Source organism: Macrotis lagotis, chromosome 4, assembly GCF_037893015.1.
Source record: "Macrotis lagotis isolate mMagLag1 chromosome 4, bilby.v1.9.chrom.fasta, whole genome shotgun sequence".
In the NCBI taxonomy this organism is placed as follows: domain Eukaryota; kingdom Metazoa; phylum Chordata; class Mammalia; order Peramelemorphia; family Peramelidae; genus Macrotis; species Macrotis lagotis.
The window spans coordinates 43,908,010-43,932,289 of NC_133661.1; the positions used below are offsets into that span (position 1 = coordinate 43,908,010).

At 38.6% G+C, this 24,280-nt stretch overlaps 1 protein-coding gene across 3 annotated transcripts in view; it reads right to left on the reverse strand.

Moving 5' to 3' along the window:
• Window positions 1–14,059, reverse strand: part of RASSF4 (Ras association domain family member 4) — a 72,618-nt gene extending 58,559 nt beyond the window's left edge. For 2 of the 3 annotated variants that reach the window (XM_074232651.1, XM_074232649.1), the window contains exon 1: window positions 13,983–14,048. The gene's annotated coding sequence lies outside the window, so the exon portion shown is untranslated. Of the gene's footprint in view, window positions 1–13,982 lie in introns of all 3 variants that reach the window. The other variant, XM_074232650.1, reaches the window with a different exon arrangement.
• Window positions 14,060–24,280: the final 10,221 nt, after the last annotated feature.

Consider the following 24,280-nt stretch of genomic DNA (forward strand, 5'->3'; position numbering starts at 1 on the left):
GGACTTGAAGGAAGCCTGGGATGTGGGAACATATCCCAGGTATGGGAGACCGCAGGGCACACACTCAGAGGTGGGGGATTAGGTTTTGCTAGAGGAACAGCAAGAAGGTCAGTGTCCCTTGGTGGGGGGTGGGGAGCTTTGGGGAGAGTGAGAAGATTGGAAAGGTGGGAAAGAGTCATAGCGTGAAGGGTTCTGAATGATAAACAGAGAATTTTATATTTGATTCTAGAAGTGATGGGAAGCCACTGAACCTTACTGAATGGATGGTGACATGTCAGGTTTACACTTTAAAAAGATTAATTTGACAGTTCAATAGAGGATGATTGATTGAGTGAGGGAGAAAGGTCAACCAGATAAGTATCAAAAAATTAGCAAAGTTGGGGATCAACAATCTCTGCCTTCAAAGAACTCATGAGGCAAACTAGATTCAAATCCTACCTCAGATACTTACAAGCTGGATGACTGTAAACAAGCTAGTAAACCTCTGACTGCCTCAGTTTCCTCAATTGTAAAATGGGATTCATAACAGTATCTACTTCACAGGGTTTTGGAGAGGTATGAAAATATTTAGCGCAACACCTAGAATACAGTATATGCTTAATAGATGCTTGTTCCTTCTCCTGGATCTCACCTTTCCTTATTATTTCAACTCTTCTTCCTCTTATATAACCTAATGGACTCTAAGTCTTCCTGTTTCTCTATGGAGTTGGTGTCCCATCCATTCAAGTGAGGTGAAGAACAAAGACATTACAGACATTTTAGAAGCAAAGTCTCTGAGAGTCATTCCCTAGAAATCACATCCTCCTTTGCATCATAATTGATCACAGGTACAGTCTCTTCTAGTAAACTCTAAAATTCTTGAAGGTGGGAAGACTGACAAATGCATCCCTTTTACAATGAGATCATCCACACTATTGAGCTTTTTGTTTTATCTAGACTAGACTTAGAACACTTTATTACACTAAGAATATCACTATGTTCTCCATGCCAAGTGGGTACTTCCACTTTCCTCCTGCCCATTTCAGAAAATGAAAACCCCACTAACACAATCATTCCTGTCAAGGCTCTCTCAGTCAAGTACCTTATTATTTGAATCACCCTTCTCTCTCCTTTCCAAAGCACCAGATACCACTCTGCATACATGCCATCTTTCTCTATTAGAATCTATGTTTCTTAAGGGCAGGCGACTATTTTCCTCGCTTTTATTTGTATGTCTTGTACACTGTATCTGATATATAATAAGGACTTAACAAATGATTGTTTATTCAGTCATTCATTCATAGGATTGTAGATATGGAGCCAGAAGATACTTTAGGAGTCATCTAATCTAAAACCCTTATTTTATGGATGAGGTAAAACATGGTTTGTTTAAAGTTACTAGCTTTCAAATTCAAAATGTCTAAAACTGAATTTCTCATTCTTCTCTCAAAAACTGTCTCCCTATTTCCCTATCTCTTCAGTGTTTAAACCTCTTTAGGGTTTAGTGACTCTTTCCCTCTACCTTCACTACCTTTGGGCTTTCAATTGCAAAATCCTGTGGAGTCTATTTCCCCAATATCTCTTGCTTCCTCTATTTATTCCTCTTTCTACCATTCTAATTCAAGTACTAATTCAAACACTTTAACATAGCTTTCAACTTCCCTCTCCTCAAAAAAAACAATCTGGTTAAAATTCACATTTCTGTTTTGGAAAGAAAGACCATTCTTTACAACTTAGGTACAAAATAATAAAAGACTTTAATTCTATCTATTTTCACAAGCTAAGGCAAGGAAAAGCATCATTTGGACCACTGAGAATGGAAATCTCCAATGGGGCCAGTGTGCTTCAATGGCAAACTGCAATGGAAGAAGAAGCAATGGATTTAAAGTGAAAAAAACACAGATTCAAATCCTACATTTGTCACTTACTATCTCTATGACCTTTGAACCAGTCTTTTACCATCATGGGTTTCCATTACATCACCTATAGAATGAAGAAGTTGAAATAGATGACCTCAGAATTGCTTTCCATTTATGGATGATTTTGTGATCTTATGTTTCTGTATAATTATATACAAAATGCAATCCTGGTGGATTCATAAGTAGACATGAATACAGACCTTGGGGGACTCAACATTGGTAGCATATATGTGTATATAGATAGATATGTATGTGTGTGTGTGTGTGCATGTATGTTTCAGGGAACATGTCCTAATCTGCTAGTCTGTCAGCTTTGAAGATGGGACACAAAGTGGACTTTGTTGATTTGTCTTTTGGTTGTATGTGATGAAGAACTGAGATCAAAGAAGGCAAAAAAATAGGGGTTAGATATGACTGAACATTTACAATGAAATGGAGACATTCTAAAATCACATTCCTTGTGTTGAAAAAGAGAAAATGGAATGCTTCCCTTCCCCCAAACACAGCTCCCATTCCTCCACCCCTTCATATATTATGCTGCTGACAAACAAGACTAGTCACTGTTTTGGATCTTGCTCTTTACAGTCTTGCCTTTCTGCATTTATAGATGTCATCCCTTCGCTGGCCTCCACCCATAGCTATTAAAATTCTCTTCCTTCAAAACTCAACCTGGGTCCCACACTTCTCTATGAAGACTTCCCTGATGAGGGAGTGGTACCTCCCTCCTTTATCTATCTTTTCTTTTTTATCTTTCCTATGTACTACATTGTATTCCAACACATTATAAGTCTAATGTATGCATCCTTATGAAATGTTATGGAAATAGGGGTAGATTTGGAATAAAAGTACCTGGACTTGCATTCTAGCTTTTTCTTTTTTTTTTACTTCCTTCCTGCATGACACTGGTCAAGCCATCTCAGGTTTGCAGACCTCAGTTCCTTTTTTATGAACTGCTGAAGTAAGACTGGATGATGTCTAAGGCCCCTTCTAGTTTTGAATCTATGTTTCCATAACAGATTTGTATGTTCCTATGACTTTTCCAGAGATTTTGCTTCTTGATGACAGAGATATTATCTTTGTTTTTCCTATTTTTATCTATGATATCAGCAGAATGCCTTGTCTTTCATAAATGCTTACTGAATTATTGAATTGAAATGAATCGAACTGGGACCCAGCAAGCAACAATTCTCATAACTTGGGTCAACTCATAACATGCCTCTGGGGGTCAGCTGGGAAGGAAGATGGAGAGAATCAACAAAGTGTTACAGATCTAGGCCCTGAGGCAGAAACAAGAGGAGACAGTAACCTATTGTATCATCACTAGTGTGGATGCTCTGTGCTCTGTGACAGCAACACAGACATGAACTACCTACAGTCTAAATTAGACAAAAAAACAAAGGGAAGGCAGGATCTCTAATGCTAAGGTAGGGAGCACCTGAGCATCATGGTCTACTATATGAATGAAAAGGAACTGGAAGTTGGGAGACCTGAATGATAGTCTCACCTCTTCTCATTGAAAGTAGCTTCTCTTGGTCTCTGTTTCCCCATCTGTAAAATGAATGATTGGACAACATGATCTTTTTCATTCCCTCTTGCTTTAAAACACTGCAGTTCTCTGATTTTATGAGGCATTCTTTCAGAAAAAAACATCTGGGGGAGATGCCAAAAGATTTTCTCTAGTTCTGTAACAAATTAAGAGGAATGAAGGAGAAATATGCTTTTCCTTATCAATGAAGCCATGCCACAATTATGATAAATTATCAAAATTCCTTAAAGTTTTTGAGCATCTATTATTTTCCTCCTTAATTCCTTCAGTTTTTAATTTTTTTGTTTATTGTCTTCTGTTGATGTTTTACTTTTCCAAATACATGTTAAGTTTTATATTAATATTCATCCGTATGCCTAAGCATATTTCTAAGTTACAAAATTTCCTTCCACCCTCCCTTCCCAGCCCCCTCCCCTCAGTGGCAAAGTCAGATTAATACTGTACTTATACATTTTTGTTAAGCATGTTTACAGGTTAGCTGTTTTGGGTATAAGGAATTAGGATTAAGGGAAAGAAATGCATGAGACTTTTTTTTAAAAGTGAAAGAACTGTTGCTCAGATTCTGAAAAATTTTGTTTCGTATTGTTTTTCTTCCTCTGGATAGGGATAGCTTTATCCATAAAAGGTCTCCTAGGGTTGTCCTAGCTTGGGGTACTGATGACAGCAGCTGCATCCATCATGGTTGATCATCTCACAATGTTGTTGTTAATGTGTCCTGTGTTCTCTTAGTAAGTCATCAAAATTTAAAAGGAGAATTAAAGTACAATTCCTCCAGTAAAAGTGGAAATGTCTGATCTCATAAAACTCACTAAATCCAATATAAATGGATTTTCCCCTAGGTCCTTATCATTTGCCTTTCATTGTTATCAGAACTACTCTGAACCCTGCCAATTCCATAACTATAGACAAACAAGTCACTTTTTTTGGGTTTCAGACACTTCAGAGGCTGTGAGATCTATGTGGGCTTTCTGATAGATGTCAGGAGACAAAGAATAGAGAAAGCAGAATTCTCCTGTTACCTAATATTAACTCTTAGGAACTCAAGTCATCACAATGAGTATTGGAGCCTGGGAAAGACAGGAGACAAAGAATAGAGAAAGTAGAATTCTTCTGTTACCTACAACTCTTAGGAACTCAAATCATCACAGTGAGATTTGGAGCCTGGGAAAGACTAAATGAGATGATGCTGGATCTTTTATTATTGTCTTTTAGGGGGAAACTACATTTTAGTTACCAAATCCAATTTAGTAACAATGTACTACGTACTTCTTTTTTTGTGTTTTGTTTTGTTTGTTCGTTTTTGCAAGGCAATGGAATTAAATGACTTATTCAAGGTCACACAGCTAGGTGTCTGAGGCTGGATTTGAATTTAGGTACTCCAGACTCCAGGGCTAGAACTCTATCCATTGTGCTACTTAGCCGCCCCTGTATTCTTTCAGGTGTTGGTAATATAAAATAATCAGTGCCTGCTCCCTAGGAGCTCAGAGCATAGAAGGAGAAAAGAAGCCATTAATACAACTTTTACAAAAAGATTTAGGAATTCAGAGTCAGAAGGAATCTTTGACTGTCAGTCCACAATTTAAGCAAATCATCTCTCTCCTATCTTACATGGCAGTCTGTTCCATTTCTTTTTTAAATAGCTCTGATGTGTGTGTGTGTGTGTGTGTGTGTGTGTATGTGTGTGTACATGCACACATACCTTCCCTAATGAACAAAAATATATCTCTAACCTACACCTATTGGTCTTAATTCTCCCTCAGAGACTATACTGAATATGTTGAATCTTTATTCCTTAAGAAGCCCTTTCAAGAGTTTGAAGATGACTCTCATGTCTTTAGCAGATCTTTTCCCTTAGACTAAGCCTCCCCAGTTCCTTCGGTCACATAGATCTCCCCTCCATTTCCTTCCCTATCCCCAAATAGCCACCACTATCATCCACCTCTAGGCTGTGCTTTTCTAACAGCCTCCTCATTGATCATACTGAATCCAGACTCTTCCTCCTCCATATTTTAAAGCAGAAGTACAACCAAATCACTCCCATACTTAAGAAATGCCCTTTCACCTCAAAGACTACTCTGTTTAGCAACAAAAGCCCAATCTGGTCACACTATACATTTTCAGACAAATGAAACATTAGTTATTACTCTACCTCATAAACTCTGTTCCAGACAAAATGCTGTTTCCCATTAATGATCTGTTTCTGGCCCCTGGACATTTGACCAGACTGTCTTGGAGCTGTCTATTCAAAGAAACGGAATTTAATTGAATGAATCTGGAATGGGTATGGAGTCTAACACATTCAAGGTTCAGCTCAAGCATCACTTCTTGCAAGAGTCCTCACCTAATATTCCCATTGCTACTGCTTCCACAGCACCAGAAATTATTCAGTATATATTTTTTCATTTAATGAGTTAACATTTATATAGCATTTGAAGGCTGGAAAATGTTTCACAAAAATTACCTCATTTGATCCTTATACCTGGAGGCTAAGAAGAGCCACTATATTATCCTTGTTTAATTGATGAGAAAAGCAAGGTGACTTGCCCCAGGGTCAAAGAGCAAGCAAGTATCTGGGGTTGGCTTAGAGATGATGGTCATAACTCTATCCACCAAGTCATCTAGCAGCCTGGAATGACACCAAGGTCCATTTCAGTTCTAACAATTTGTGACTTTTTCTTCTACAAGCTCAATGTCATCAGTTCCTTCATCATTGCTTGAACAATAAGTTTACCTGGAGGACCTCTGACCCTGCTGGATATATATAGCCCTTCAGATGCATTTCAGTTTGGTTATATAAATCCGAAAACTATGGTAACCAGAAAACCCTCCAAATGCAGTCTGAGCAGGGAAGAATACAATGGAACCATTCCCTTTCTTGTTCAGGATATTATTTTTCTTTTAATGTAACCTAAGATCAAATTCACTTTTTTTTCCTTTTTGCAGACACATCAGAATTTTCAGCTCCTTTTCTCATGTTCAACTGTACTAATGCATGTTCAATTGTCCTAATGCATAGATCTCAATATGTCACTTATCTGCCATAAAAGATTCAGTCTCTCCCCATTGCCCCTGGGATAATGGCTATATGTGAAATGCTGAGCTAAAGAGCCTGAATGTACTAGTCACCATCTCCTTCCCTCCCTCCCTACCCCATTATATTTTGGAATTAGGTTTTTGGTTTTTTTTTTTTTGGAAATGAAATGCAGGATTTTACATTTAGGTTTATTACATGTGTATGTTGTTAGATGCAGCCCATTCATCATTCCAGTCTGTGAAAATATTTCTAGGGTCTGATTATGTGATCTCTTTCAGAGGGTTATCTGTCATAAAAACTAGTACAAAGCAGTCTGTGTGTGTGTGTGTGTGTGTGTGTGTGTGTGTGTGTGTGTGTGTGTGTGTGTAAGCAATCTCCTCTTTATACTAAACACTATACCAAAAATCATAGATTTATAACATTAGTGACCTACTCCAACCGTTACATCTTAAAGAGGAGGAACATGCAGACCAAAGACTGTTATCTACAGTCTCAGAATGAATTTAGAGCAAAATCTGAATCCAGGTCCAATTTTTTGGTTTGTTTTAAAATTCCACTGTAGTTTTCTGTCTCCACATTGTTGAATTCATTCATCTGCCAGGTCTACCACTTCACAATCCCATTTTGGGCTTTCTTGGCAAAGATACTGGAACAATTTGCCATTTACTTCTCCAGTTCATTTTGCAGATAAGGAAACTGAGGCAAAAAGACTGATTGGTCCAGTTTCACACAGCTAATAAGTATCAGAAGCAAGATTTAAAGTCAGAAAGATGAGTAGTTTTAGTTCCAAGCCCAGTGCTCTATTCATTTTGCTATTTGGTTTCCTCTCATCCTCATATTAGGATTCAAATAATAATCAATCTGACATGAGAATAATATACATGGGTAACCTACCAGCTGCCATTTATATAAAGCTAGGGACCGAACCTGTGATTTCAGTGACAGTGGAGTCAAATTCAAATAGAAAGGAATTCCTGCTGGATTGCTTATTGACTTGAAAAACACCAATTAACTCTCTGTGTTAATCAGTAGTTTTATTTATTTGTTCCAATTTACATTGCAATCTGGTTCAGGTCTCAGGCCATTGTGAGTTTGATACCTCTTCCACCACCAGCTACAGATCAGCAACTGCTCCTCAATGTATAGTCTAGACAAAACATTGGGAAGTTTTAGGTGACTTGTCCAAGGTCACATAGGCAGCATTATCTCAGAGACAGGACTGAATTCCACATTTTCCTGGCTCTCAGACTACCTCTTTATAGAGATAAGTATTAAGTAACAGAGATAAGTAATAAGAAATAGTAAGTATTTCTTATTACTTAGAGCTTAGAGCTGCCATCAGTGAAATCTGCCTAGAAAAGTCAAGGTAGGATTTGAGTTGGACACCAAGAATCAGTTGGGGGAGAGAGAGAGAGAGAGAAAGAAAGAAAGAAAAAGAAGAAACAACAAAGAAAACAAATTAATAGGGTCATACATTTAGAACTTTTATATTAGGAGACAAGTCCACAAAACATAAATGACTTATTACAAGCACTACAAAATCCTACACAACTTCTATAACTAGGCACTGAACTCACATCCTCTGACTTCAGATCTAGGCAAGTAAACAAATTGGCCTAGAGGGGAAAAAAGAGAAAAGAAATGAGACTAAGATAAAATAGGATTAATAATGTTTGTCCTTCATTCTCAAAGAAGATCATGATATCAGGGAAGTGATGCCATGACAAGCACATGATTTGGATTTGAGGGGTTGGAGAAGCAAGGGGCTGTGCTAAGTATCACCAACTTCACTTTTTCCTCCAGTCATCTAGATCCAATGGTCAGAGAGGAATTGGGTCAACTGGAAATGACCCTGGATGTGGGGCAATCAGGGTCAAATGACTTGTCCAGGGTCACACAGCTAGTAAGTATCAAGTAAATGAAGCTGGATTCAAATTTCCATCCTCCTGACTCCAAGGTCAGTGTTCTATCCAGTGCATCACCTAGCTGCCCTAAATTAGAAAGTCAAGTCAGAGCAGGGCTTCCTAACTTGGGATTTGCAGAACACAGATTTCAGGTGGTCCACAATTTAGATGGAGAAATTTTGCATGTTCATTTCCACTAACCTCTAACTGAAATTTAGCATTTTTCAATTTATGAATGTAGGCAAGAAAACAATATTTTGAAGGGTCTATAGACTTCAGCAGACTTCCAAAAAGGAACATGACACAAAAAAGTGAAGAACCCTTGAGTTCAATCAAGATTTCAGAATTTGCAAAATGTTTTGGACTCATTTTTTGAGGAGGGATCTTCCTTCTTCCCTTGCTCCCATCTCTAATCTATCCTCCACATACCTGCCAAATTAATTTTCCCAAGGTACAAGGCTACGTTACTCACCTGCTCAAAAATCTTCACTGAGTCCCTATTGTGTCTCAGATACAAAACAAATTCCCCAATCTGACATTTAAAATCCATCATAATCAGATACTAAGCTACCTTTCCAGATTTAATTTGTATTACCCCTCATCATACAAATTAAGCTGGACCCAAACAGGTTTGCTGGCAGCTGTTTCCCAAGTTCCATTTCTTCCTTGTCTTTGCCTTTGGGAATCTGGACCTTCCTTTAAGCCACAGCTGTTTCCTTCTGCCAAATTATGTTCTGATGATGTTCACCCAGACAGTTTGTTTTCTCTCACTCCTCAAGTGAACTTGCATTTCTCTGCATACTTGCTGATTCTCCTTCCCTTTCCCAGTGACATGAAGGCTCTTGAAGTCAGGGACTATTTTTTTGTATCATCAGTGACTAGCTCAGGTGCCTTATACAAAGCAGGAAGTTTTTGTATTGATTTTTTTTCTTAATGTATTTGTTTTCCCTATCACATATAAAAAACAAGTTCTCCCCCTCTCTCTGCTTCCTTACCCCTTTCCTTGATAAGACAAGGAATTTGATGTTATATATGTGTAATTATGTAAAACTTATTTCCATATTAATCATATCACAAAGGAAAACATGGAAGACCTCCCTCCTCCCCCTCCCCAAATAAAAGAAAGTCAAAAATTATTCTTTGATCTACATTCAGATTCCATCAGTTCTTTCTTTGGAGAAGAATAATATTTTTATCTTAATTCCTTTGGAATTGTCTTAGATAGTTTTATTGTTGAGAATAAATGTTGTTAAGTCATTCACAGATGATCATCATCTAGTATTGCTGTTACTATTTATAATGTTCTCCTGATTTTACTCATTTAGCTTTGTCTCATTTCACATGCATCTTCCCAGATTTCTCTGGAGACATCCTGTTTATTATTTCTTTTAGCACAATAGTATTTCATCACAATCATATACCACAACCTGTTCATTCATTCCTCAATGATAGGCATCCTTTCAATTTCCAATCTGTTTTACCATCACAAAATGCTGCTATAAATGTTTTGGTATATAACCTTTCTTTCCCCTTTTCTTTAACCTCTTTTGGACAGACCTAGTAATGGGTATTGTTGGATTCATAGTTTTAGAACTCTTTGGGCATAGTTCCAGATTGCTCTCCAGAATAGTTGGGTTAGTTCATAATTCTAACAACAGTATATTAGTATCCCCCATTTTTCCACCTCCCCTCCAAAATTTGTTCTTTTCCTTTTCAATCATATTAATTAATCTGACAGGTATGAAATGGTACTTATTATTGTAATGTGAATTTCTCTAATCTATAGTGATTTAGAACTTTTTTTATATGACTACAGATAACTGGTTTCGTTCTCAGAAAACTACTTCTTCAAATGCTTTAACCATTCCTTGATTGGAGAATGACTCATATTCTTATATATTTGACTCAGTTTTCTCTATACTTGAGAAATTAGACTTTTACCAAAGATATCATTGTAAAATTTCACCTAGTTTTCTTCTAATTAAAGCAGGAGATAATAAAAAATTTATTGAATTTTGCTAAATAGAAAAAGAACCTGAATTTGTCAGATGAACCTCAGCTAGAACCCTAAATCTAACCAGTTTGATCTTGAGTCTCACTTTGGTTTTTTGTAAAATAGGAGCAATACCATTTCCCTTGGTCTAACTGAGAGTTGTTGTGTGGATCAACGAGAGCATAGGGAGGAAGACATATTTAAAATTTTGATGTGGTACATATAAATGCACTTTTTTATTATAGGAAGGATCCAATCCATTTGCTATATTAGGAAAACTGATTTGGTAGTTTGTGATGGATGGAATGGGGAAATATATTTTTGTATAACCCAAGTCCAGGAGAGAAATATTGAGGGTCTGAGCTAACATGAATAGAGGCATTTGAGAATGTCATTCACAGATGTTATAAAGGAATATTGCTACATTTGGTGGATAAACCAGAAGTGGGAAGCATGAGAGGGGAAATAGTAAAAGATGACTCAAGTTTCAAGTGTGAGTGACTGGCAGAATGCAAGTACCATTAATAGATTATGGGGAAGTAAGGAAGAGGAACAAGCTTTGGGTGAAAACTGATTTTTGCTTGAGATATATTGAGTTTGAGGTTCTGGCAGAGATATGGAGACATCAAGTCACTGTTGGAAATGTGGCTCTGCCACTCAGGTGGGACTGACAAAGGAAATAAAGATTTGAGAGTGATTCAGAGAGATCATACTTAAGTTCATGGTAGCAGATAAGCCTTGCAAAGAAAAAAGTTCAGGGACAGATGGTAGAGAGTAAAAAGAAAGATTAAAGAACCTAGGCAGGATTTTGGGAAAGGGGGAAGAAGAGAAGGCAAAGAGAGATACAGAGAGAAGAAAAGGTGGTGGTTGAGAAAAACTAGTAAAGCCAGCTATTTCTAAGAGCAGATGAAGTGGACAGCTTCATGGACAATTCAGAGTTGTCGAGGAGATCCACTGAGAAAAGACCACTGAATTTGCTTAACTAGGAAATGAGAGCAATAAAGGAATCAGAATTACAAGTGTTGATGATAGATATGTGAAGTAAATGATTGAACCCAACTTCCTAGAAGTTTGGTAATGAAAGAATAAAATGTGATAGACTTTAGCAAGGGAAGGAATCTTTTTAAGGTTAGGGGAAATTTTGTGTATATTTTTACCAAGAAGAGAAGGAACTAGAGTAAAATGATAACCTGGGCAGGAAAATAAGGAATGATTAATGAAGCATGATTCTGAAGGATAAGGAAAAAGAACTTTAGGACACAGGTGAAACCATAAAGAGATTTTGAAAAATAGGTGAACAATAATAATATTATCTCTTATCCTATATTATAAATTATTTTATATTAGTATATAATGGTCTTTGCCATCTGCCCTATAATTTAACTTTCTTTCCCATAACTACAGAAGGAGTTCTTTGAGAAGAGGCACTATTTCATTGTTTTTGTTTGCATCACCAATGTTTGGTACATAAAAAGCACTTTTAAGAAGCATTTCTCTCTCTCTCTCTCTCTCTCTCTCTCTCTCTCTCTCTCTCTCTCTCTCTCTCTCTCTCTCTCTCTCTCCTATATACCAGACATCCTGAAGATTCAAATACAAAAACAAAACAAATTTTACCCTGCCTTACATTCTTTGAGGGGATATAATGTATATACATAAGAGAAAATGCCAAATATGTACAAAATAAATACAGGGTCACTGAATGGGGAGGCCCCAGCCACTGGCTCAACACTCTATCTTGGTGGTGGCCTGTTGGTAGACAATGAGCTGAGTCAAGAACCAAATGAGAGGAGGAAATCAAGCTAGTCAACAAATGGGGAATTGTCAAATACTTTCAATGATTGCAATTCATTTCCTATTACAATGATCCATCTATTTTTTTTACAATGACATTCTCCTGATGATGCTGTAGGACTAAGCATTCTTTTTTTTTATTTTGAGTACCAAACTTCCTTCTTCCTTCCCACCTACAATGCAGGCAAGAAATGTCCCTATTCTTTATTATGACCTAATTACTTCTTTAGAGTAATCCTTACTATAGAATTATTATAATAGATTATAAACATATTGAGAGTAAAAGCCAGGTCACATATATCTTCATTTCCTCCCATGGCACCTACACACACACACACACAAAACAGAATAATACTATTCTTGTTGCCGGTTGTTATTAAATGTCCAGAAATCTGAAACAAGGCAAAGTAAACCAAATGACATCATCTGCTTTCCTGAGTAAACTCAACCAAAAACCTGCATTAATCATTCAATCTCAACATTTATTTCCCCCACTAAAATTCAAGTTTTGTTCTTCTCCATTGTTAATTTAAAGTATTTATTTAGTTCAGTGTGTATCCGTCCATAACATGAAGTTCAGCCTAACAGAGCTCCATCATTCCCCTAATATGCAGGAAGCACTGTGCTAGACTCCAGTTCACAAGCAAAACCAATACATGATATCACTGGCGTTGCTGCCATTAGGAACAAACCCAGGTAAAAGTGGGCTTAGCGGACATTCGTGGAGTGCTTTTTTACAGTAACCGCTTAAAAAGTAAGCAAGCTCTTCCGGGAGCCCTGTCCAACGGGCTCCTGCATTGGCTCAGCAGTGAGTCCAGTCTGAATTCCATAGGCCTAGAATAGTGTTCTGGATGTGACAGCAGGGGAGGGGCCGAGAGAGGCCGGAGATTTGGTCCTCATGGGAGGATCTGTATCCCTTCGCTAAACAAGTGTTTCGGTGTGGCCTGGGGTTGGCTTGGGTGTTTCAAGGGCTGGCACGTACCTCAGAGTTTACTAAAAAGGAACGAGACGGTGTGCAGAGCTCTAAGAGCTGGTAGAGGCCCAGGCTCCCCTCCACGGCCACTTCTCCAACCCCCAGGCTGGCTCAGTCCAGAGAAGGCATCTTGAGAAGCTGCTGGCTAGAACTGGCCTGGGAAGGGAGGCGAGGTTCCCGCTTCGCCCACCCACGCCACTCACTTTCAGGTCCAAGGTGCTGAAGTGGCTCTTTCTCAAAAACCTGAGCCTTCCCTAGGCAGGTGGGGCAAGGCGGGCGGACCAGGTAGGCTACCTGCCAGTCAAGCGTACATACAAGCCCCGTGGGAGAATACACGTGCAAGTCCCGGGAGGGTGTGTGTGCGGGGGGGGGGGGGCAGGTCTTTCTGTGCCCCCGCCATGGGGACACCCGGGATCCCCGCCCCCGGGACGCAGAGACAGGCTCAACGGAGGGGCCCGTGCCAGTCGGCACCAAGGTGGCACCTGTCTTCTCCACATAACCCCCCCCCCCCCCAAGGAGAAGCACGCTCTGCCTTCCGGCAATAGATTCAGCTAATGTGAAGGGGGCAGTGGAGAAGGTGGGGGGCCGGGGTGACCCTCAAGGGGAGCACCTCGGGAAGGAGTGCTGCTGGCGTGGGGCCCGGGGGGCGCAGAGAGGAGAGCCGGCTCCCCCGAGGTGGGGCGGGCAAGAAGTGGGAAGGGCCTGGGCGTGGCGTCGCCTGGGGATCAGTAAGTGCCCCCATCCCCAGGGCAGGGCAGGCTAGCTCAGGAGAAGCTCCGCGCTCCCTCCCGGGCTCCCGGGGAGCCGGGGGTGACTGGGGGGTGGGGGCTGCCCATCACTCACCCCTCGCTCTCCCCGGCCCGGAGCGCCCTCTTCGCCCTGCGCGTGGCCGGCTCGGCTCCCAGCAGCAGCCCGGGCACTGCCCCCCTCCGCTCCGCTCCGGGGCCCGCCCCCGACCGGGCAGCCGCCAATCCCTGCAGCCCCGGCGCCTGCCGGCCCCGCCTCCCCAGCGCCCCGCGGGCGTGGCAAAGGAGAGGGGGACCCAGAACCCCAGGAAAGGGGGAGCCCCGGGACTTCGGGGGCGAAGCCTTCAGCCTCAGCCCTCCGGCCGTGTGCTGCAGCCGCCAGAACTGAATCCGGCAGGCCTGGGGGCTGGCAAAGGTGCCCATCCCGCCCATGGAGCAGAAGGCAGCCAGGGAGAGGCAAGAGGGGGCTGTGGCGCTGGAGCTGAAGGGCAAGGGGTCGAATGGAGCCTGGGTGAAGTGCACATCACCCCTCTCAGTTTCCTCAGTTTCCTCATCTGTAAAATGGAAAGGCTGATAGCCTCTCTCCTCTCATTCCTATTGTCCTCCAAATCCATCCTCCTAGGCAATCAGGGTTATGTGACTTGCCCAAGGTCACACTGAGGCTGGGTTCGAACTCCCTTCCTCCTGACTCCACCAGACTAGTGCTCTACCCAGTGCATCACCCCTGGGCGGTGGACTTAGCTCTGGAGCAGAGAGTGAGGCTGATAACACAGCATCCCTCACCCAAATCCAGCTCACACACTTGTCATGGCATCACCTCCCCGATGGCATGGTCTTCTTCGAGACTGAAGGAGAAACGGCCACATGTGCTTCCGGGTGGCACAGTGGATAGAGTGCTTGGCCTTGGAGTCAGGAGGATGGAAGTTTGAATCCAGCCTCAGACACTGGCCTCTTATTAGTTATCTTGGCCCAGTCACCACCCTGATTGCCCCACATCCAGGGATTCTCCAGGCTTCCTGATTCCTATGTGGCCACTGGACCCAGAGGACTCTGGAGGAGAAAGTGAGGCTGGTGACGTAGTACAGCACCCCCTCATTCAAATCCAATTCATGTGCTTGTCAGGGAATCACCTCCCTGAGGTCATGATCTTCTACCAGAACAAAGGACAATTATCAACATATCCTTAAAAATAAAATAAAATAATGAAATAAAATAAAATAAAATGAAAAATCCTTGATAGAAAAAGACACTGCTTGTTAGGTTTTTGGCCATCCATGGACTTCCCAGGGTTCTTATGAGAATTAAATGAAGCAATACATGTTAGGAGACTTGAACATTTCAGGAGCTATCTAAATGTTAGCTACTGTGGACAATAATATTAATATTGATGGAAGTTTAGCATTCTCAGCAGGCCACTGCTATACTGAAAAGAGCTCTAGACCCAAAACTCAGATAATGGTTTTGCTACTAATTAGCTGTGAGTTTTTTGATGAGTCCCCTGTGACTATTCGGGTCTTACCTTCCTCAAATGTATTATTAGGACGTTCAGCATCAAGCCTTAGGATCATACACTGGAGCTGGGGCTAGAAAGCATTTCAGTGTTGTCCAAATCTGAACACCTCATTTACAGAAAAGGAAACGAAGACCCAGAAAGGTGAAGTTATTTGGCCAACATCACCTCAGTTATGGTGGAAGAACTGGGATATTTCTCTAGAGAAGTTATGAAAGGTCACAGATATTTCCTTGAGTTCAAGTTAAATTTTCTAGTTTTTAATTTCACTTCCTTTTTACTGTCATACTGTCTTTGAGCTAGTCCAAGATAGTCCCTGCCCTTATGAGAATTCACAGCCTAGGAAACTAAATAACCCCATCCTAAAGAATGAGTGATTCAAACAACAAATCATGGAAACAATCAATAATTTCAACCCAGAGAATGGCGACAATGAGACAACATACCAAAACGTATGGGATGCAGTGAAAGCAGTCCTTAGGGGAAATTTTATATATGTAAATGCAAGTATCTACATTAGAGAAAGAAGAGATCAATGAATTGCCATGCAATTAAAAAAGCTAGAAAAATAGCAAATTAAAAATCCCCAATTAAATATGAAATTAGAATTCTTGAATATCAAAGGAGAGGTTAATCAAATTGAAAGTAAGAAAGCCATTGAATTAGCAAATAAAATGAAGAGTTGATTCTAGGGTGAAAACAAAATAATAGATGAACCTTTGTTTAATTTGATTTTAAAAAAAGAAAATTCACAGCTTAGTGGTCAAATAGGTCTAAGATACTTCATCTCCCATCTCTAAATTTATACTGAGAAATTCCCATGCCTGGAATGCTCCTGTTTATCATCATATCTTCAATGTTAATATGCTGAGCACTTTTTAAAGATTATCTACTTTATTCCTCACAATAATCCTAGGAGGCAGATGCTAAGACTATCTCCATTTTACAGAAGTCAGCAGTAAAATGACTTGCCCAAGATCACATAGCTAGGAAGTTTCTGAGGCTGAATTCGAACTCAGGTCTTCCTGATTCCATGTCCATTATACTCTATATTGTGCCTCTTGGTTTTCCCAGATTTCCTTTCCAAGTCTTTTCTGATCCCCAACAATTCTACTGTCTTCCTTCAGTTGATTATTTCTACTAAGTCAATAAACATTTATTTAGCACCTACTATATTAACCTATCTGGCACTATGCTAAGTACTGGGAGTTACAAATAAGAAAAGAACAGTCCCTCAAAAAGGTTGCAATCTAATAGGAGAAGACAATACACTAAAGGAAGCTGAAAAGTGAGGAAACCATCAGAGATTATCTGCAGGTGAAAATAAGATGTTCTTTTGGCCAAACCCAGCAGAGCAGCCAATGAGAAATGAAGTTACTAAAAAAATTTAGAACCTTCTACAAAGGGAGGCCAAATTATCCTTCATCTGGCTTGTTTGTACATCACTATTCACATTTTGTCTTTCCCATTAGATGTGAGCTTCTTGAGAGCAGGACTGTTTTTTGTCTTTCTTTATATCCCCAGCTTAACAAAGTGATTGGCATATAGTAAGTATTCACTAAATGGTTATTTACTAAGTTCAATTTGTGGATCTGCCACTTGCCTATCAGCTCTGTATAGCCTTGAATAAATCATTCCCCAGCTTTCAAAACGAGTTTCTGCTTTAAAAAGCAATACGGTAGGGGCGGCTAGGTGGTGCAGTGGATAGGGCACCAGCCCTGGAGTCAGGAGAACCTGAGTTGAAATCTGGCCTCAGACACTTAATAATTACCTAGCTGTGTGGCCTTGGGCAAGCCACTTAACCCCATTTGCCTTGAAAAAACTTTAAAAAAATTAAAAATAAAAATAAAGCAATATGGTAGAGCCGCATCATGAAGACACAGATTCAAATTCTGACTGACACGAGTCAACTGCCTTTTGACAATCACATCTTCAAGTTTTCTCATCCAAAAACGAATCTGCAGGTAGGAGGGAAGGAGGGAGGGAAGAGAAGAAATGGGTGACAACATTTGCAAGTTTTTTCTCATAAATATTTTATGAGGAAAAGTACCTAGTAAATTTTCACATGTTTTATAAATAATAATTATTTTTAGAGGTGTATGGTATGGAGAAAATCATGCTGGATATTAAAGGAGAAAAAATCTATATCTACACACTATAATTAGTATATATTGAGATATCTTTAAATCCACACAATTCTTAGTGTAGATGGGACTACAGTGGACTCTAGATGTGAAGTCAGGTCAATCTGAGGTCAAATTCAGCCTCAGACACTTCAGGATTTAACCTCCATCTACCTCAATTTCTTCAGGTATAAGATGAAGATAATCATAGTTTCTACCTCTAAAGGGTTTCTTGAGGATAAAATGGAATAATATTTTAAAATATTTTGCAAACTTTAAAGCACTGTCTGTGGGTGGGGTAGGGGGAGGGAAACAAGAAACTTCAAAGCATTGTATAATTCTAGCTGTGACGATGATAATACTATAGCTGCTTGATTTTCATTTAGGAAGCTTAAGGTCTATGTTTTAGGACAAGTCATTTCTGCCCTTAGGTACATCATTTTCCTCAGTGGGAAAATGAACTAGATGTCCATGAAGGCCTCTTCTAAGATTTAGAGGTTTTTCTGATATTTTGTCAAAAAAAAGAGCAACAAGCTACATCTTCTCTATGAAGAGTTTCTTCCTCTCAGCCCCTAGGCAAGGAAATTTGAAGCCAAATACATGAAGAGAAGAAAAAATTTTTTACTTCCATTGGAAATGGCAACTCTAGGGACTTACATCTCTTTTTTTTTAGTAGAGGAAATCTTACAAAATTTTCACACTGAATGAGATTCCATATATTCTCTAATTTCATTGCTATAATTTCAATATTTTAAAATATCAGGATATTTCCCTCCTAGCCTCAGTAGATTATCAGCTCCTTAAAGGTAAGGACTGTGTTATGTTTCATTTCTGTATCCCCAAAATGGATGGATGGATGGATGAAATGAATGAGATCTAAGATTTTGTATACAAGTGCTTAAGAGATGATAGTTGAATAAAAAATCATGGAGTCTATTCAAAATACAAAATGAAAACGGATGAGGCTTTTGTGATCTCAGTCATAAAAATGCTTTAATGCATCAGCTTTTATATTTCCATTACCTGCTTTAATAGCCTTCTTGCTAGACAAGGTCAAAACAAGTTTAACTTGATATTCCTAGCATGTGTATTTGTTGGGTTAGAGCATAGTGTCCATTGTTTCCAAAGTGAGCTTTGAGCATATGTGACCTATTCAAGTTTGCAAGAGAGATTTTTTAAAAATTCAAGGTTTAAGACTATTTTGGCAAAAGATTTGAGATTAGAAGATAGTGATCAAGCAGAATCTGAGCGAACATCCAAACTCTTTTCCAAGGATATTTCTGAATTTCCTCTTCCTGACCCCTGGTGAATACTGTCCTTTTATATGAACCATGAAGGAAAACAACTCATTAATTACCTTGCTTCTTTTCAGGTATTCTATATACCAGAAAGCTACATTAGAGATAAAGGTTTCCAAAATTCTTTTGAGAAGGAGATATTTTAAATCAAATCTGTAATGTCCTGGAATGCCCATAAATAGGAAAATGGTATTGGATGTGATAGAAAATGGTTAGGAAATAGAGGGACTATAAAGATGGTGTTATGTTTCATTGGTAAGTGAGGGAATGCAATGAAACATATGGGCCATGTAACATTACATCTGTTTATTGGTTACCTACAGCAAAGTTCTGATTGGTGCAAATAATGATACTTTGAAGTGGTCACATTCTTTGCATTTATAATTATATGAAATATGGTCATTGGTTCCATCTCAAAGGAAATATGCAGTGAGAATTTGAATTTAGAGTATGGATAAACTTGAGGGAGGATCATGGATTAAGACCAAAAAAGAAATTAAGGATCATCTAGCTCAATGCCATATTCACTTCAAAAGGATTAATTATTTGGTACTAATAAGCATCTTAATTAGGAGGTCTATTATTAGGTCCTACTTAGGACTTAATTTTGTGACTATACAATCACAAAAAGGATTCTAAATTGGTTTCATACTCCTAAAATAATGATTTAAAAATAGCTGATTTTTTAAAGTGAAGGATTTGTTGTCATGTGTCTCAGATTGAATATGCAACATGAAGAGGTGGAAAATTGTAAAGGAAGTTTTTGGACAATACTATATAGAGTTAGCAGTGTGAGGTAGATGGAGTGGCTTTGGAGTCAGGGCAAACTGCCTTGAGTTATATTTTGACACACATGACTGTGTGACTCTAGACAGTCCTTTAATATCTAAATACTTGGGGCAAAATCTAGTGGCATTTACCTCTTACGGTTGTTGTGAGGTTCAAATGAGAAAATATTTATAAAATCCTGGGAAAAGTTACCAGAACATAGTAGGTACTCAATAAGGGTGTTCTTCCTTCTTTTTTGGTTTGCTTCTGTTTGTTTCTTTGTTTCTTTCATTTCTTCCTTCCTTCCTTCCTTCCTTCCTTCCTTCCTTCCTTCCTTCCTTCCTTCCTTCCTTCCTTCCTTCCTTCCTTCCTCTCTAAAAACTATAACAGAGACTGTGTTAACTTCCATTGATTAGAGAATATTTCTTTTCAAAAGGTCCTCTGCACCAATGAGGTCTTTTTTGTATACCTTAAAAGTGAGTGTCATTTTATCAAGTGATTTCCAAAAACTGTTAGACTTCAGTTTGTTAAAGAAAGGGGTATTCCTGCTTTTCTATTGGCATACCCAAAGCCTACATAGTTTCTGGTACAAAGTAGGAGATACTTAAGAAAAACTTGTTGATTTATTGATTTTGAAGAATTATTTTGTTTTAAGTTTGGTTGTTTACCAATAGTTATTCAAAGATGACTTTGTCAGTACCTATAATAATTAGAGTAAGAGCTGACTTTTATCTTTTGAACACTTGGATTGCATTCAATAACCCTGTGAAATAGGTTGCATGTGTATTATACCCTTTTTACCATCAACAAAATTGAAATGTAGGACAATAAACGATTTCCCATTACATAATTTACTTACTTTTTCATCTTCTAAAAACAGTTTAAGTGTGGTTCCACAATTATCACTGGGATTCTTTGAATTTGGAAAATAGATTTGGATGATGAGTCAGGGAAAATAATTTTTAAGAAAATGGTTTTATTGGACATCTTGGGCTCCATCTGTATGCTTTGCTTAGTAATGATCCTAGCTAATTCAAAGAGCTACATTGCATGCCTCTATAGACTTTTAGAGGAATGATCTCATCATGTTATGTCTGCTTAAAATACAGAAGTTGTTCATATGATTTAACAAGAAGATTTTAACTTTTTTATCAAACTTCCTAACATAGCCTGCTTTCTTACATGGGAGTTTTTCCATCTGGTTTAGATATTTATGGTCCTTGGGTAGATAGGCATAGCTTCCAAATCTACTCTAGAGACAGGTCATCAATTATCATTTTTCCCCATACACACATCAATTACTATGATCTATAGCAGGTAAGAGCCTTCACTTCCAATATATTCTTTCCCCTCTAGGTTCATGCTTGGGAAGAGAAAGATATTTTTTGTCACCCATCCAGAGGAAGAGGAATTTCCCTTGACTGTGGGGTTTCCTCGGAGGAAGGCAGCTGGGGTTTGCAAGAGGATGTAACTATGATGTAAGGGAGCTGAAAATAATCACAAAAGCTACTGTTTGTGGGAAAGCACTCCATGGAAACATCTCTGCCCAGTCTACGGAAGCTCCAACTTCTTGCTCCTGAGCCATGGATGTCAAAATCAAAACAAGGTCTATTTGGAAGATAAAATCCAAAGATTTATTTTGATAAGCCCTAAAACTTGCTGTCTTGCAACAATATAAATCTTTATTTGTAAATAAGTTATCAAATTACTCTCTACTCATTTCTCTCCCCCCTCTCCCTTTCACAAAAATTAAGAAGAATGAATAGTGGAAAATTTTTGAAGAGATTTAAGTGGAGGTGTGACAGCCAGGTGCCTGTCACAGTGGAGAAAAGTGGCGGATTTGGAATTTCAGGACTGCCACTTTAATCCCTGTCTTGCTACCTAATACTATACTTGTGTGGTACAAGACATTTCTCTTAGCTTCTTTAGGTCATCTGTAAAATAATGGTCTTGGGACAATCCTTGAGTTCTCCTTGAAGGTTAAATCTGTGATCTTCTCTCTAGTCTTTCCAAACTCCAATCTATTCTTACCACAGTTGGCATCACCCTAAAGTATGTCTGACCATGTCACTCCTCTGCCCAGTGAACTCCAGTGGCCTACTATGGTTGTTGTTCAGTCAATTTTAGTCATATCTGACATTAGATGCACATACACATAAGATTAGTGGTGTCACCAAATGAAACTACATTAAAATTATTGCTAATCGCAAATAATTGATAACCTACTATAGATGCCTCTTGATTGATTGATTGACATTATGCATAAGGAGAATTTTTGTCAGTGGTGTGGATAGGAGGGAGAAAGTGAAAGTAGGAAAACAAGAAAGAAAGTAACAGACCAAAGTGGTGGCTTTGTATACTGAGCATGGATGAATACAGGATAAAATGTAGGATAGAGAAATCAAGGTAAAGGAAAGAGAAAAACAATGCCAAATAACCCCCCTTCCACATGAAGGAGGAATATCAGGGCCACCAACAGAAATGGTAAAATTAGATGAAGAAACAGATTTGGGGGGTGGGGTAATATTTCCTAGTAAGCCTACACATTTCTTTTGAAAATTAATTTTTTTTCCTTCTCAGGCATTTATTTTTTCTTCCTGTTACCTCCTCCTTAAGCACATTTTTTTAAATTAAAATCTTCTTGGAACAAATATGCATTGTCAAGTAAAATAAATCCCCATTCTGTCAATGTCCAAAAATATGTGTCATTCTTTATGTTAGCCAGACACCTCTTTGTCCAGAACTGGGTAACATTCTTCATCCTTGGTCTTCTGGAATCATGATGGATCATTTGGTTGATCAGAGTTCTTAAGTCTTTCTGTGTTGTTTTTTGTATAGTGTCATTGTTATTATATAAACTATTCTTCTAATTTTGTTTACTTCCCTCTGCCTCAGTCCATGCAGTTTCTATAGTTCTCTGAAACTGTCTATCTTGTCATTTCTTAACAACACAACTATATTTCATCATACTCATATGCCATAATTTGTTCAACCAATTATGGGTATAAACTTAGCTTTAAATTTTTGCCATTTATATTTATTTACATAATAAATATTTTGCCTCCTATGAATAAAAGACCATTTCTTCTCTCTCTAATCCCCCTAGATTAGATTTCTTTAAAAAGCAAGGCCATCTTCTCTGCAGGTTCTAACACAAAGCAGGCACTTAGTATTTAAAAACAATCTTAGATTCAGCTGATATCTCAGATCACTTTCAAGGCCTCAGGGAGTGATAATTCTCTTCACAGTGAGGTGGATGGTAAGAAGATATGATCATGCCCCACTATGTCACTGGAAAAAATGAAGCAATCAAAAGTGAAAAGAATGCATGCCATATTATATAGCATGCTAGATGTAGAACTAGGGTCGATAATAGAATTTAGATATGAAGGTCTATAAACACCTTATAGGCATTATCTCATGATCCTTGCTATAATCCAATAGAGTTGTAGCATTATTACTTTCATTTTGCCCATGAGAAAAATGAGATAGACTTAGATTAAGTAAACTGCTCAGGTTCATACAGTGAGTATCCCAAAAGGATTTGAAGTTAGATCTTCCTGGCCCCAGCTCCAGCTCTGAGTGACCTAGGTGCCTATTATAATAATAGTAAGTAATTTTATATCGTGCATTATGATTTACAAAGTACTTTGTATTGATCCTCCCAATGCTGTGAGGTAGGTATTCCCATTTCATAAATGAGGAAACTGAGGCAGAGAGAAGTTAAGGGACTTGCACAGAATCATAGTTAGTTAAGTATCTGAGGCTAGATTTGAATCCAGACTTTCCTAACTCTAAATTCAGTCCTTTATCAACTGGACTTCCAAACTAAACTGTTATATCAAGTCAGATTAGACTAGAACTGAGTTCTTTTGATTATTAATTCTCTGGTCTAACTGTTCAAGTGCATTTTTATCTCTTTTAGCATTTTAAAAGACTTCTCAACCAAATAAAAATGTATTGGTTGTCCTAACTTCAGTTGTACTGAAGAAATTTCAAAGGTCAAACAAGATCTTTTCCAGGATCACATAAGAAATGGACAAAACAAACTCTCAACTTTTGAAATCAGATTTTGAAGGACATTAAGGTGGTGGGGTATATTCCAAGCCAATCTTTGAACTCAACAGTTCTTAAAGGAGTCATAGTTCTTCAAGGGTCAGAACTAACCTCTATTCATGGGGTACTTTGTTTTCTAGGGAAGTTAATTGGAGAAAATAAAAAAAAATGAAAATCCTGCAACTTTATCATCTGAAAGATGCAGTTTTACTCGGGGTGGCAGACAGTTCAAATCCTCCTCAAATAATTCCTATCTGACCCTGGACAAATCACTTAAACTTAACCTTCTTTTAGTTCCCTCATCTAAAGGGATGGTTATAGCACCTACTTCCCTGGATTGTTGAGGGGATCACCTAAGATAATTTTTTGGGAATGTTGGAAAACTTCCCTGGATTGTTGAGGGGATCACCTAAAATAATTTTTTGGGAATGTCTGAAAACTTTAAAGCACTGTTATTATATTACGATTATTACTTGTACCTAAGGCACTTTAGTTTGTATTTGTACTGATAAATGTGAGCAGAGAAACTGAAACAAGTAAATGTCTGTGGAAGATCAAGTACTATGGGTCTATTTTATCCAAATTTGCATATCTACATTTAACAGTCAGTGAATTAGCATTTATTTTAAGTGCCTACTAT